The sequence below is a fragment of the Pelophylax lessonae genome, assembly GCF_965119305.1.
Source record: "Pelophylax lessonae genome assembly, chromosome: 9".
NCBI classification, from domain to species: domain Eukaryota; kingdom Metazoa; phylum Chordata; class Amphibia; order Anura; family Ranidae; genus Pelophylax; species Pelophylax lessonae.
The window spans coordinates 88695454-88711604 of NC_138776.1; the positions used below are offsets into that span (position 1 = coordinate 88695454).

Sequence of the window (16151 nt, forward strand, 5' to 3'; positions counted from 1 at the left end):
AGCTGATTTGTATTACTAAAAGCAAAACATTTTTTTTTTTCATATGAATAGTAATCAGGGGATAGGTCAGGTTTTTAATTGACATCTCTTCCCCAATTAGGGAAATTTACCATCTCTATTTGTACTGGTGACCTTTATCACGTAATGTGAAATACTGTGAAAGAAAATCACAAATTTTGAGTTGTCATCAGAGCAAGAACAGAGGATAAACCTTCCAATGGGGATGATAGTTCTGATGTCCCTGGTGGCAATAAGGAGTTTCTCTCATTTGCGAAATCCCCTTCCACAGTTGGGACAGAGACCTTCCATACAACATTGAGACCAAAAAAAAAAATAGTTTTAGGTTTAGTTCTATTTTAATTATCTGTCAGCTGAGCAATAAATCATATTTAGCAAAGGCGGGTCATTACCAAGCTTGAAAGTATTATCTACTACAACATGACAACCAGCATCTGTTTCAAGGTATATCCCTGATGGAAATAAAGGGACTCTGCATTTTTCTGGAAATGTTTTAGGATCTGAAAAGGACTGTCTTTTGTGGTTAGTGTTAAAAAAAGGATATGTGCTTTAAAGCGTGTGTCCAAGCATTTTCTTATATTGTCCCAAAGCCTCTTTCCCCTAGAGCATGTTCCAGGGTTATTTGATTATTTTAGCTTGTTGCTGTAGGAGGCTTTTATTACTCCCTGTAACATCATTGCCAGGCTTGTAAAATTCTTGCAGGGACAATTCAGTTCCTAGTGACTTAAGCGTGCTCCCAGAACTACATTTCCCAAGAGCCCTCTCTGTACACACAATGTGTGTTGAGGATTTTGGGAGTCAAGTCAGCAGCCTTGTTGTGCTAGGAAAGAAACCAATGTATGTATTGTAAATATGGATAGGGGGCAGAGAGAGAGGTGGTGGATAAGTGGAATTCTGTAATCCAGCAGGCGAGGCTGGCCATGTTGGTTGGAAATTCAAAGCCTCAAAGGCAGTGAATTGTCAGCCCAAACAGGAAGTGATGAGAACAATAAGCATTTTTCTGCACTTGCAGCATTTTAGAGGGATATAACATATGGTAATGTGTGTGTATTTGAGTTATGTATTGAAAATGTATTTCTCTTGACATACACTTTAACTGCTATGGGTTTGTTCAGATGTAAAAACCGCATCGAGTACAGGTCATTAGATCTTGCTAAAGAGCTCGTCTGCCTGAAAAATGTAGAAATCATGCAAGTAACAGATCATTGATGTCAGCCTTCTGAAAATACAAGTGCTGTGGGGGATGGTACAATAACACCTGAGAACATTTGGAAACTGTGCCTGGGAAAACCGGGGTAATGCTTCTACATAGAGAAGCGCCAATCAAACTGAAGATTTAGGTTTTTTTATTCTTTTGCAAAATCCTTTTATCCAGCAGACAGTAGATCATCTCTGCATCTGCATTGGGAACATTTCAATGCTCAAAGCGAAATCTGTAAGCCTGAAAAATGTGAAACATGCCTGTAAATGAAATAAAGTTTATCTAACGACTTATATACATTTTATAAAATGTGACACAGGCATTTAATACTTTGTTTTTGATAATGCATTTTTTTTTATCTTGTTTTACTCTATCTTAGGGAAGTGAAATCTCAATTCTACAAATATTTAAATGCTTAATTAACTGGAGGCTTTAAAGTCTCCCATGTAAATATTAACCTATATTTCAAATCCTGTACCGAAGAACAGATTTATTTTTGCTAATTGTGCACCTGAAACTCTGAGAAAAAAAACAAGGAAAAGCGGAGCTCAGTAGCCAAGTATTATGAAATGTCTGGAACACGAAATGCAACAGATTTATTTACAGAAATATACTTTTTTTTTTTTTCAGCCAGGCTGCTGCCAAAATCAACTGCTTAATGAATAGATAAGAAGGCTTAAGCCTCATGTGGTGGCAGCAGACTGTCTGTGTTGCTCTTTGTGTCTTAACTTTCAAAGGACAGGAAAGGGCACCGTATTTGTAATATTTTGTAAGGAAACGTTAATCTTCTCACTGGGTCCATGAAACGGCAGAACAAAACATGTTCATCTTTACATCAATTCATTTTTTAAAGCTGACCATAAACATGATGTGATTGTTGGACCCTTTGTCGGCTTTTTGTTTGGGTTTTGCATTCCTATAAGTCTGTAGGAATAGAAAACCTGCTTGAAGCAGGTCAAATGCAAGGTAGAGGGAGCACAACTGCAGGTCAAATACATCTGTCAATGAAATCTGGATGATCTTAGAAGCAGTGGCGGCTGGTGCTCCATGGGCTGGGGGGGCAGCAGATAGACTGGGATGGACCGGACCAGACCACTGCATAACCCCCCCCCCCCCCCGGCCACACCAGTCCGCTCACGCTAGCATTGCCTCCTGCAAGAGACTACACAGAGCCCTTAGTACCTTTGTAAGATCAGAGTCATGCAGCGTCGGCTTCTCCTCAGTCCTCAGTCCCCGTGTCTCCTCAAGTCTCCTTGATTCCTCCCTCCTCCTCCTCCTTTCGGCCAATCAGGAAACGGGTATCAGACCCGCTTCCTAATCTGCCAGGAGGAGGATCCATGTGACAATAGCGAATATTAATTCGCTATTGTCACACAAATGGGTGGGCTTGGGGCGCAGTGCTCTGCGCCCCGAGCCCACTGTAAAGATTTGTGAACCTCAGTCAGGCTCAAAATAGATTTCCGCTGCTGGGTCTAATTAGGTTATTAAATAATTGTAGTGCAAGCACGAGGAGATCACACTGACATACATTGTTCAGGTAAATGATACTTCCTGTTTATTTCTAATGTTCAGCGAGTTAAATAGTTAGTAGGCGGTGTCATATGTTAGTACGTCATAAGCATAATATTAGCATAATACTGATTATTTGCAGCTTTCTGATTAGTCATGTCCATTATAAGGTAGTCCCCTTCGAGTTTTTGAATGTTATCTTCTCTTGAAGGCACCTTGCCAAAAGCACCATCTTACTCACAAAATTCCATTTCGATGGAAGGGGTATCTAGTAAAGGCCATTTTCAGTAAGGAAGACAGAAAAAAGATATGTACACGTACAGAGAAACAGACATAGAAAAATAGACATTTTGCTTAATTCACAAGTGTTCATAACATTCTTTCACACCACTCTTTTCTGAAGCCTATTAGAGCCTCTGGCTCTAATCACGTGCTTCAGAAAAGAAAAAAACCTAATTGAACTTCATACGTCTGGCGCCCCGCATGTAGATTAGGGGGCCGGATGCATTGATAGGGGGGCGGCTTCCCTGCACCCCATATGCACCAGCCGCCACTGCTTAGAAGTGTCTTAAATAGATGTTATATTACATAAGACCAAAACACAGGCCCTTATCCAAACTGGCTAAGTCTAGCTGAAACAGACAATCATCCTGTACATCACCTGACACCTGAGGTTCATCTCCCACTGTGTAGGCGTAAACATGCATGCTTTGGGGGATCCAATCATACAATATCTCACAAAAGTGAGTACACCCCTCACATTTTTGTAAATATTTTTTTTATATCTTTTCATGTGACAACAGTGAAGAGATGACACTTTGCTACAATGTAAAGTAGTGAGTGTACAGCTTTTCTAACAGTGTAAATTTGCTGTCCCCTCAAAATAACTCAACACACAGTCATTAATGTCTAAACCGCAGGCAACAAAAGTGAGTACACCCTTAAGTAAAACTGTCCAAATTCGGCACCAATTAGTAAATTTCCCTCCCCTGTGTCATGTGACTCATTAGTGTTACAAGGTCTCAGGTGTGAATAGGGAGCAGGTGTGTTAAATTTGGTGTTATTGCTCTCACTTTCTCATACTGGTCACTGGAGGTTCAACATGGCACCTCATGGCAAAGAACTCTCTAAGGATCTGAAAAAAAAGAATTGTTGCTCTACATAAAGATGGCCTAGGCTATAAGAGGATTGCCAAGACCCTGAATCTGAGCTGCAGCATGGTGGCCAAGACCATACAGCAGTTTAACAGGACAGGTTCCACTCAGAACAGACCTTGCCATGATCGAGCAAAGAAGTTGAGTGCACGTGCTCAGTGTCATATCCAGCGCTTGTCTTTGGGAAATAGACTTATAAGTGCTGCCATCATTGCTGCAGAGGTTGGAGGGGTGGGTGGGGATCAGCCTGTCAGTGCTCAGACCATACGCTGCACCAAATTGGTCTGCATGGCTGCCATCCCTGAGGAAAGCCTCTTCTAAAGATGATGCACAAGTAAGCCCGCAAACAGTTTATTGAAGACAAGCAGACTAAGGACTGATGAGGTCTGATGAGACCAAGATAAACTTATTTAGTTAAGATGGTGTCAAGCGTGTGTGGCGGCAACCAGGTGAGAAGTACAAAGACAAGTGTGCCTTGCCTACAGTCAAGCATGGTGGTGAGAGTGCCATGGTCTGGGGCTGCATGATTGCTGCCAGCACTGGGGAGCTACTGTTCATTGAGGGAACCACGAATGCCAACATGTAATGTGACATACTGAAGCAGAGCATGATCCCTTCCCTTCAGAGACTAGGCCGCAGGGCAGTATTCCAGCATGATAATGACCCCAAACACACCTCCAAGACTTCCGCTGCCTTGCTAAAGAAGCTACGGGTAAAGGTGATGGACTGGCCAAGCATGTCTCCAGACCCAAACCCTATTGAGCACCTGTGGAGCATCCTCAAACGGAAGTTGGAGGAGCGCAAGGTCTCTAACATTCATCAGCTCCGTGATATTGTCATGGAGGAGTGGAAGAGAACTCCAGTGGCAACCTTTGAAGCGCTGGTGAACTCCATGCCTAAGAGGGTTAAGGCAGTGCTGGAAAATAATGGTGGCCACACAAAATATTGACACTTTGGGCCCAATATGGACATTTTAACTTCGGGGTGTACTCACTTTTGTTGCCAGCGGTTTAGACATTAATGGCTGTGTGTTGAGTTATTTTGAGGGGACAGCAAATTTACACTGTTATACAAGCTGTACTACTTTACATTGTAGCAAAATGTCAGTGTTGTCACATGAAAAGATATAATAAAATATTTACAAAAATGTGAGGGGTGCACTCACTTTTGTGAGATACTGTACATGTTTAGGAACCAGTCTGTGGAAATAGAGCTTCATAGCTGCAAATATTGCAGTTTTGTGGCCAACTTCAAGAGGAACCTGCTACATAAAGTATACAGACTTTTATTATTTATGAAAAGCAGGCAAAATATTTATGAAAAGCAGGCAAGATCTGCAGCCTAAAGTTGTTTTTTTTTTTTTGTTTTTTTTTTGTCGGTCCTCCAAATTATTTTTGGGGTATTTTGGGCACATTGTTCACTCAGACATGTGCTTAAATTCTGAGGGAAGCCCTGCCCCTATCATCAAGCAATCAAATGCTACAATTTCTGTTAGCTACTGAGGCCCTAGCACTGGGCTATTGAAGTAAGAGTTATATAAGAGCTTGATTATGAGTAGGTATGCCATGTTGCTTGTATACCTTAGAGTGTAACTCAAGCCACAACTTTTTTCTCAGTTTATAATTCATGTCTGTGCCCCTAGTTTAGATTTCCTCTCACTTTCTGTCTGGTAAAACTGGTCAACATGACCATAAATAAGTGGAGATCTCTTGGAGCCCAGGATAGCTATAAAAACCCAACAATCTGTCCCTACTCAGTTCAGAATGAAAAAAGGACTTGACCTACAATTTTAAGTGTATCTAAACCTATAAATTTTAGTTTTTCTTAGAGTAGAAACCAAAAACCGGCTTTTATTTCTCTTGCTGTTTCTGTTGGGGAGATTCATGTTAGAAGTTAGTCCTGGTGACCATTGTCATTATGATTTGTTGCTAGAACAGGAGTAGAGGGTGCATCTTCCAAAAGAGACATTTGTTCCTGTGACAACTGTTTAAATCTAGTCATAGATGGGTGAGTTTTGTCATTCAGCCAGAGGGCTGAAGGAAAACACACGGCTTCCTCTATCCACATAAGCGAGGTAGATAAATACTGGGACATTGTATTCTGACAATGGGACTCTCTGCTGTCAGAATACAACCTGTTCAACAAAAGTCACTCTAATGACCAACTTCTGTCAAAAAGGGACCAATTTTGGCCAATCTCTGCTGAACGGGCCAAATTTCAAACATCTATGGCCAGCTTAAAAAGACTTTTGGAGAAACTTCCTCTCCCTTCATGCTGTGTCCTAGGATGGGAAGTGGAGGGCAATTTCCCCAACCAGACACAGACAGCAAAAAAAATTGGGGTTAAACTATTTCATTCTTTCTCTATAATGGGACACACTATGTCTCTTCTGTAATTTTTTTTTTAAATGCTGTAATTACAGTTTTAGGAGGACTTTATATTTTGAGTTCTTATAGTGAATTTCCCAACAGGGAATGTTTGTATTGTTTTTTTTGTTTTACTTTTAGTTTTGTTTTTTTTCCAAGATGCTAATTGACAGTTGGCATGAGTACGCTCATGCCCTCTGGCTCTTGTATTGCCACATGTTGCTTTCTTGGACATTTTCTGTAATTTACTTTTTTTGTTTTTCTCAGTATGTACCTATGGTTATGATTAGAACACAGGTTACCTATGCTTTTTTTTTTTTGACTACCAGATTAGAAGTGTTGTTATTGTGTTTCCTTTTTCTATGAGGTATCTCTGATACCAGCTCTCATGTGGACCACTCTTTTTCAATGGTTTTATGTGAGATTTGCACAGGTATTTGCATTTTTTTTATTTTTTTCCTTTTTTGGTCTTTTTTTTTCTGTAGATTCATTGATTATGCACACCAGATATCTAAAGTGATTTTTGATATCTTCCATCTACGTGAGGACTTTAGGAGACTTTTGCCTAGCTGTAGTCAGAGGTGGGGGACTTGAGTCACATGACGTGACTTAAGTCAGACTTAAGTCACCACTTTGAGGACTTGAAACTTGCTTGACTAAAATTAATAAAAGACTCGACTTGACTTTGTTTTGGTATTCATGACTTGAGACTTGACTTTGACTTGAGACATATGACTCGAAATGACTTTACTTTTTTAGGTTATTAAATATTTGCATTTTCTCAAGATGTGTTAAAGCAAAATTAATGTGTCTGTTATGTTTCTGACACCACAGTCACTTAAAACACCTCAGTGTGTTCTGATTTCTAGGACACTGGCTGTTTAACAATGGAAATACTTAACATGTTTTTAGTGACTGTGGTGCTGAAACATGACCGGACGAAGGATTTTGAGCTGTTTGGGCATTCAAAGTGTTTCTTTAATATGCCAAGAAAAAAAGCACTAAGCAGTTTTGTTAATGTTGAAAATAAAACAAAACCTTTCCTGACCACTGACTTTTAACTGATTTAAAGGTGAAAATTGGGGTAGATCAGTATTTTGACTTGATTTGTGACTTGACCAAAATAAATGACTTGACTTGGCTTGCTTGACTTCTAGCAGGGACTCGACTTGACTTGCTTGCTTTTTGCCACAGTAACTTGGGACTTGCTTGAGACTTAAAGGTTAAGACCTGAGACTTGCTTGTGACTTGCACATGTGGGACTTACTCTCATGTCTGGCGGTAGTATTGGTATGATCATCACATACATATGTAACTGTTTTCAGACCACTATAAAGATCCTCTCAATCAGTACAGGGCCAGTAGTGATATTTATATATGTCTATCCATCCACTGGTATGAGAGACATGGGGAATCTGCGTTAAAGTTTGACACTACTATATTATGTTAGTTTCAATGCAAGTTTTGGTATTTTGGAATATTATGGGTTGTAGCGATCCAGTTAAGAGGAAAGCTATGTTTACCACATTAAAACATATCTGCCTGCAAGAAAGCCACTTTAAACTACCTGAAACATGCACAATTCAGCACACAATACTATTCCATCTACACCACATATTCTAGAGGTGTATCTATATTGATTGCAAATGACGTTGATTTCAACTAGGGATGATCGAACTTTTCAAAAGTTCGGTTCGACCAGAACACCCGAACTTCCCGAAAGTTCGGCCCGGATTTCAGAACCCCTTTGAAATCAATGGGACCCGAACTTCGGTAATAAAAAAACACAATTTTGAAGCCCTAAAACCCAATAAATGCCCCTAAAAAGTGCCTAGGGTTCTGGGTCATGCCCCAGGGACTATTAATCACACAAAAAAAGTTCTTAAAAATTGTCATTTTTGATAGAGAACCAATTATTGAAAAAATTATTGAAAAAAAAAATTAGATTTCTTTGGATTTAGTGCCTGGGGGCTCTAAAAAGTTTACCTGTGAAGCTTCAGCTCTATAGCATGTCCAAAACCAGAAAAAAAGTTTGTTTGTATTAGAATTAATATAGAACAGGTTAGTAGCTTCGCTACTTTTACACCCGGCTTTTTGTTGCAGGCGTTTATAGGGCTTTTTTGAGGACATGTTTGGAGACAGGCATAACATCAGAACTTCTGTGTAGGGGTATATGTACACACACACATGTATGTATATATACACATACACATATATAGGTGTGAAAGTAGCAGAAACCTATGCTTGAGCTAATGAAATAATTAACAGGCATATGGCTTCTCTGATATAACACCTATATGTGTGTACGTGTATAAATACATATAAGTGTGTGTGTGTATATATACCCCCATACAGAAGTTCAGATGTTATGCCTTCCTCCAAAGACCCCCAAAAAATGCCCCAAAAAAAACGCCTGCTGCAAAAACACACCTGGGCGTTTTTGTAGCTGGCGTTTTTTTATATATATACACCTACACAGAAGTTCTGATCTTATGCCTGCCTCCAAAGACGCCCAAAAAATGCCCAAAAAAACGCCAGCTACAAAAACGCCCAGGTGTGTTTTTGCAGCAGGCGTTTTTTTGGGGCATTTTTTGGGGGTGTTTGGAGGCAGGCAAAACATCTGAAATTCTGTATAGGGGTATATATACACACACACTTGTATGTATTTATACACATACACACATATGTTATAGCAGAGAAGCTATATGCCTGTTAATTATTTCATTAGCGCAAGCATAGGTTTCTGCTACTTTCACACCTATATATGTGTATGTGTATATATACATACATGTGTGTGTGTGTATATATTCCCCTACACAGGAGTTCTGATGTCATGCCTGACTCTAAACATGTCCTCAAAAAAGCCCTATAAATGCCTGCAACAAAAAGCAGGGTGACAGTGATGAATCCACCATCCTGTTCTGTAAGTGTTCTAAGAGAAACGATCTTTTCTCTATAGCGGTCACCCTTACATGGAAGGGTTTTGTCACCCTGCCATAGCAGTCAGAGTCAGTTAACCCTACACTACACTACGGTCCCCTGGCATTTAACACTTTCCCTACAGAAACTAGATTATTAAATTTACGGTAACTATAGTGGAAAATAGTACCCTAACTACACTAGATATCCCTCTCCTCAAACTAATAATTGCTAAATGACACTTTGAAGCAGAAGTAACAGAACTGCTTCCACTCTCTTCCACGTCCCTGTATTACAATGCTAGAGATTTGGCGGGGCTATCTTATATACTGGGGGGCGTATTCACTAATGATTGGCCTCTGTACCCCCTAGTCACTCCAATCACATTCCTAGCATTCTCCTGCCCCCTCAATTGGCTTTTACTGATGGTTCTGGTCCAATCAAGGGCTTTTAAATCCCAGTTCCTATCCCATTGCATTTTGGTCGGTTCTGGTTGCCGAATTCCGAACTTTTTCAGCAAAAAGTTCGGAATTCGGCCGTACCTCGAACAGTCAATGTTCGGGTCGAACCGATGGTCGACCCGAACCATTAGATCATCCCTAATTTCAACTGCAGGAAGATACAAACGGACACCAGAGGCAATATATAAGGAACCATATGTTCTTTTTTTCTTTCCAAAATGCTTTATTGAAAAGTGCAAATAAACATTTTACAGAGTATAACATGAGAACATTCCCGATCAACATTCTCGGTGTTCCGTCAAGTAAGGTTGAACATAAGTAAGTGTACAATATAACAATGCAAAAACTCAGCATAGAATTAATCAGGAGGAGATTACATCAAAATGTAAGAGAAAACAGCTCAGATAGGAACAAATGAGCATAACCTATTTAGGTATTACGTTTGTAAAACAATATATTGCTTAGTGCTAAATGGATAACAATTGACAGGATATGTTCTAGCTAATAAATATATATACACCCCCCACCACCACCACCATATTCACTACTCACCGGAGGTATTTAAATACTTTCTGCATTTCACCTCTGATAAATCTGATGTTCCTTAGTTGTTGGTAGGAGACTTTAATAGTTACCTTGATACCTCCCTAGATAAATACGGCTCGGCTATGGGCCAGGTAATTTCTGTATATAATATAACAAAATATAACCACGCTAGTGGAAAATAAAAAAGCTGCTACTTCCAGTGTGATAACACCAAAAATCAATAATAAAAAAGTTGCGCTAAGTGAGTAAATATGTGAAATTAAACATGAATCCCAAAGGTATAGTAAATAGTATTAGTAAACAAGCTGTGCTAAATTAATAAAAATATGTGATCGGTCATAAAACACTATGAATATGATCAAACTGATATAAACCACAACTGATGTATATATATTAGATGTGAACAGAGTGATCAAAAATACACAATAGCAAAATATAGTGTTGAAACAGAATAAAGGGGTGAGCTAAATAAGAAAGGTGCAATAAAATCTCTAATGAAAGTCCAAAATTTGGTAAAGATGTGATATAGCATGAAAAAAATCCACCATGGGTGCTAATCCTCCACCAGTATATATGCTGTTTACCAGAAACTGGTAAAGAGTACGCCTGTAAATCCAGCAGGAGACACACAATGGCTACACACGGACACAAGGGGCAGCCTGATATTCCAATGCTGTTAACCTCAGGTCAGCTCAAATCCGCTATCACGGTCTCCAATAATTTACCACCATCATGCAACACAAAATGAGAGCTCCATAGCGTAAAACTAACAAGTAAGTTTATTAAATAAAAATAATTATACTCACATAACAAGCAGAGTATTACGCTTCGAACAACAAGCCGCTGGCCGGTCGGCTAATCCGCCCGTCCTTCCTGGAACGCGAGGGTGACGTCACCCTCACGTTCCAGGAAGGAACGTGATAATTGATAATTGTTTTAATAATTGTTTATTAATACTATTTACTATACCTTTGGGATTCATGTTTGATTTCATATATTTACTCGCAACATGTTTTTTATTATTATGATTTCTGTATGTACTCCCTAAGCCGGCTTTATTCAGGAGATCGGCCTGATGGAGAATGCTATATCCTTATGATAAAGTTTTCTCTTGCTTCTCCAAAACCCACAGGATGTTATATCCAGAATAGACTTGGCATTAGCCACTTCTGCAATGCTACCAGTGATATCAGAAGTAACCTCTGCAGGTAGAGGGCAATATGATCATTCTCCATTGGTTCTTAAATAAACTATACATTCTGCCCAGACTTGCACCCTTTGGAAAGTAAATCCTTATTGGTTAGACCTATTTTCTTCAACTGAAGATATTATGCTCGACATATCTGCCTACAGTGTCGCTAATAGGCCCTCTGTATCCCTGCAGATTTATTGGGACTCCTTAAAAGCCTATATATGAGGCTTATTTATATTCAAATTAAATTTATATTATTAAAGATTAAAAAGAAATCTAGGACTTGGGAACGCTCTGTAGCCAAAGCTGTCCTGCAGACCAAACTTCAATATATAGCGAACCCCACTGTAGAGAATCAGCAGAAGTGGATACAAAGTCAACAGACCTATGCGGAAATATCCCGTAAAAAAAAGTAGAACAGAAAAGTTTTTTCCTCCAGCAACCCTATTTTGATGGAGGGAAAAACACAAGTCACCTCTTAGCTACAATTGTAACAGCCCAAAAAACTTCTGCCCATGTGGTAGAATTGCAAGAATCCTAAATGGGCACAATGGAGATCTCCTCTGTGTTTTGCAATTTCCATAAAGATCAATATAGCAGCAAAATATCTTATGAAGAGGCTGAACTGCTACCTTTTCTTGACTCCATTAAGCTACCAGAACTGTCCGCAGCTGACAGGGAGGGGTTGAATAAACCTTTGACTTTAGAGGATCGCTGCTTCCAGTATACCTAATAATAAAGCACCACATGCTGACGGGTTACCAGGGGATCTATAAATTGTATGGAGCCAACTTGTTGGCATCCCCCCAGGACACAGTTTTTGCTCTCAATGGGGTGTCCTGGGAGGGAGAACAATGACCCTATATTTTGTCTATCATTACTGTTATCGTTACTGTTAAATCCATGCTCCAGACTACAAATAACCTCTACAGGGCATTCAACATGTACAAGTATTCTTCACTGATCCTCATCTCATGCAGAGTGTATTATTGTTACTACTTTTTTGTTTGTAACATTCTTTATGAAAATATTATAAAAAACTATTGAAACTAAAACCTGGTAAGGCCCCTAATAATCCAGAATCATATAGAACAATATCATTACTTTTATCAGATGTGAAAATATTGGCAAAAGTGTTAGCTAATAGATTGGGAAAAGTCAATTCTAAGATTGTGCACCTAGATCAGCCTGGTTTCATTTAAAAACAGATCTACTGCAATACATATTAGACGATTATTCCTTAATATGCAGGTTCCGTCCGATAATCTAGGGAATAAAGCTATATTGTCGCTTGATGTGGAAAAAGCTTTTGTTAGTATAGAGTGGAATTTTTTATGGCATTGCTAACAGAAATTTGGATCCCAGTTTATACACTGGATAGCTTCTATATGCTTCTATATGCTGCATAAATTGGTTCTTTTATCAATAGATTTCTTTGTGGATAATATGCCAAGCTCCACATCCCAAATAGCTATAGTCTCAACATTTAGGTATCTAGGCATCTATGTTACATTCTTATCTGGAGGTATAAACACCCCCTGCTTAGATTGGGAGTTTTTCAGCTGCCCAAGGACGGAGGGGGTCTAGCTGTCCCTAATGCTATATTATACTACTTGGCATCACAACTGGCATCACAACTGCAACATCTATATGGTTTGAATTTTATAGACTTAAAGGACCCTATACAATAAATTATACTCTCTAAACTTCCGTAGGAGCCACTGGTGCAGTTAATAGTAGCTCATTATTTTTATAGTAAATGGTGCTTTCCTACATTTTACCTAATTCATAAAGTTTTGACTACTGTACAACAACTTACTTCTCATGAGGGATATACCCAATATATTTAACTATTGCAGTATCTATAAGAAATTCTAAACAGGGACTTATTGGTGACCTATATTCTTCCCTACAAACAACTATTGCTAGTAGACAGGGTGATAGTATTGGACGCTGGCATATGGATTTGGAGATTATTAGTGATGAGGAATGGGAACAAACTTTTGAAAAATTGACCAGAGTTTCCTTATCCTCTTTACAGTGTTTGGTCCAGTTATTTATTATTTACAGGTCTCGTTATACTCCCTTCAAAAACTACGTCCTTGGCGTAAAGCAGCTTTACTGAACTGTCCAAGATGTAATACCGAAATGGGTACAATTATGCATAAGTTGTGGCATTGCCCTAATCGACATCGCTATTGGGAGCATATATTTGACATTTTAAATACTCTATACTCTACACATGTTCATTCTAATCCAAAAATAGGGATTATATCGGAAGATATTCTCCTACCTGTAATGCATGTGATGTGGCTGCGGTCTATGTATATAGCACGAAAAATCATTTTGCAGAAATGGATCTCAAACTCCCCAGCAACTCCAATCTGTTTGCGTAAATATGTTGAGTCTGTCCATGAGTTGATTGTTGAAAGTTAGCAGAGGGATAGATCCTGGGTATGGGATAGAAATACATACAGTATAAGCCGTTTAGATGTAATTATTAAACTGAGTATAATGATTTATCCTAAAATGTTGCAAAGTGATTATGAAAAAGGTAATCATTAATCCATCACTAAGATGAAAGGGCTTAAGTAACAATGAATGTATAATCTGGAAAATGCATAGTCTATTATTAAAAAAAAAAAAAAAAATACAGTCTTAAACTACTGTACTTTGTTTCCTATACGCATTCTTTGTTTTTGCTCTGTAAATTCTATTATGTCTAATAATTTTATTTGACTTTCTAGGGAGAGAACATACTGTTTTCTTGCTCCATCCCTGCCTCTGAAATCTGGCAGAACTACAGAAGCAAGATTTTGGTGCAGCCCTTGACTGGGGAAGAAAGACTTAATTGACATCACACGACCTGAGAACCAGAATCTCTGCTTGGACTGGGCTTTATTTTTGGTTTGGCATTTTCTGCCAAACTGAATGAACAGCATGGCGTGGATAGCGACAAAGTCTTTAAGCCAAAAAACCAACGCAGGTATGTTTTTTGTGCATTTCATATCCATTACATAGAAGGTAAGGGAATGTGTTAGAATGCTAGAGTAAAACTTTTCCAGAAAAGGTTCACCATAAACTGGATTTCCACCTTGTCAACATACAGTAAAACGTAGATTCAAAACTGGGTGATGGTACATAGTAAACAATGTTTGCTTCATTTGGAGAATTTCATTTATGTTTCACGTCTAGTTTATTTTACATAACAGCATCTCCTTGCCAAGTAAATCAATGTGTATCTAAACCCAAGAGCAAAAAATGTAATATATTGCAGTTCTTAGATTTGCATTCATTTTCTATTTCAAGCCTTTTGTTCCTTTATTTTTATATAGTGATTCTGTCAGTAACACACTTCTGTACCAAGGTGACAATGTTCATTTGCCATACCATATCAATTCAGAAGAAGCCTTATTACCCTAGGACCTAAAGTGTTTTAGGACTACAAAAAAGTTTGCCCACTTCTTTTCATAAGTTAGAGGGAAGGTGTTCTGTAGTTCACAGAGATGACTTAAGTTTCAAATGAAGACAGCAGCCACCAGCACAAGGGACACTTCTCATTTAATGTAAGTATCCTCCCTTGAGCTGATTTAAAAAATAAATCATAAACTTAACATTTAAGATACATTTTTTTTTAACCTGTCGAACAGATATAACAAAACACTTTCAATGATCTATTTAACAGACCACAAGGGACCAAATAATAGAAGTTCATTATTAGTGTTTACATACTCTTTAACTCTGAAGAGAGAAGTCCACTCCTTGTCCACCAAGGCCTGTTAAAGTGAAATCTACAGCAGTTGCATCCCTTTGGGGTGCGGGGAGGTACAGCCCGCACTTTGGTGATACCCATCAGAGGGGTGACACCTTCAAGTAGTAAGGGATATCCGACCACAATTGTGTAACCCCGATCTGTAACAGTGCAGGGATTGGCACATCAGCACCAACCGCATCATTTGGAGGGGCCAGTTTGGGGTGCGCACCGTACACTGCCGGCCCAAAACTAGCCTACCCAGCACCCTGCAGAGCCTTGTGGAAGGTTACACAGGAGAGAGCCTGATGCGCTATCCTGCCCAGTGTCTACTGCTCTGTCCTGCTGTCACTCCACAGGGGCAAGACAGAACACTGTTGCAGGTTAGGGGGGAGAGCCGTGCTGATGCGCTAGCCTGCTCAGTGCCCTACTGCCTGTCCTGCTGTCCTAAAACACTTAAAATAAAATACTAGCCTTCTCTTTTCCATCTTCACTGCAGGGCTCTGTAGTAGGCTAGATAGTAGACCCAGCCGAGGAGACTGGAGCTAGGAGGAAGAAACAACATTTGGGCTATGTATGTATGTACGTAGTATATGCCATGTGCATAGCTAGAATCTGCCTCCCTACCTGCTCCAGTTGTTCCACTACATTCCTGTAGCCTTGCTAACTCTTCATTGCCCTCCAGGGAACAGTAACTGCACATTAAGTGCACAAGAAATAAATATTAAAGTATTCTTGTTATATTGATTAAAATGTGTAGTGCGCTAATTCTGTGAAACTTATAAACATAAATATGTAAACAATAGTGACACCAACATCATAAATAAATAGGATGAGATCTAAAACATAAAACTACATAAAGTTCATAAAAGGTCCATATATGCAACAGTTCACATAAGTCCTTGAATGAAGAGATCCCAATACCAAACAAGTGATTTCAATGAAAACAAATGAGGGAAAGGTGTTTCAAGGTGCTTGTTTAAAGTGCAGGTATTCCCCTTACCAGACGGGTGAAAAATAAGGTGCAATATATC

At 39.1% G+C, this 16151-nt stretch overlaps 1 protein-coding gene across 1 annotated transcript in view; it reads left to right on the forward strand.

The window, feature by feature from the left end:
* Nucleotides 1–16151, forward strand: part of LOC309563206 (heparan sulfate glucosamine 3-O-sulfotransferase 1-like) — a 273375-nt gene that overhangs the window by 121395 nt on the left and 135829 nt on the right. The window contains exon 2 of the mRNA XM_082267568.1: nucleotides 14114–14352. The gene's annotated coding sequence lies outside the window, so the exon portion shown is untranslated. The remainder of the gene's footprint in view (nucleotides 1–14113; nucleotides 14353–16151) is intronic.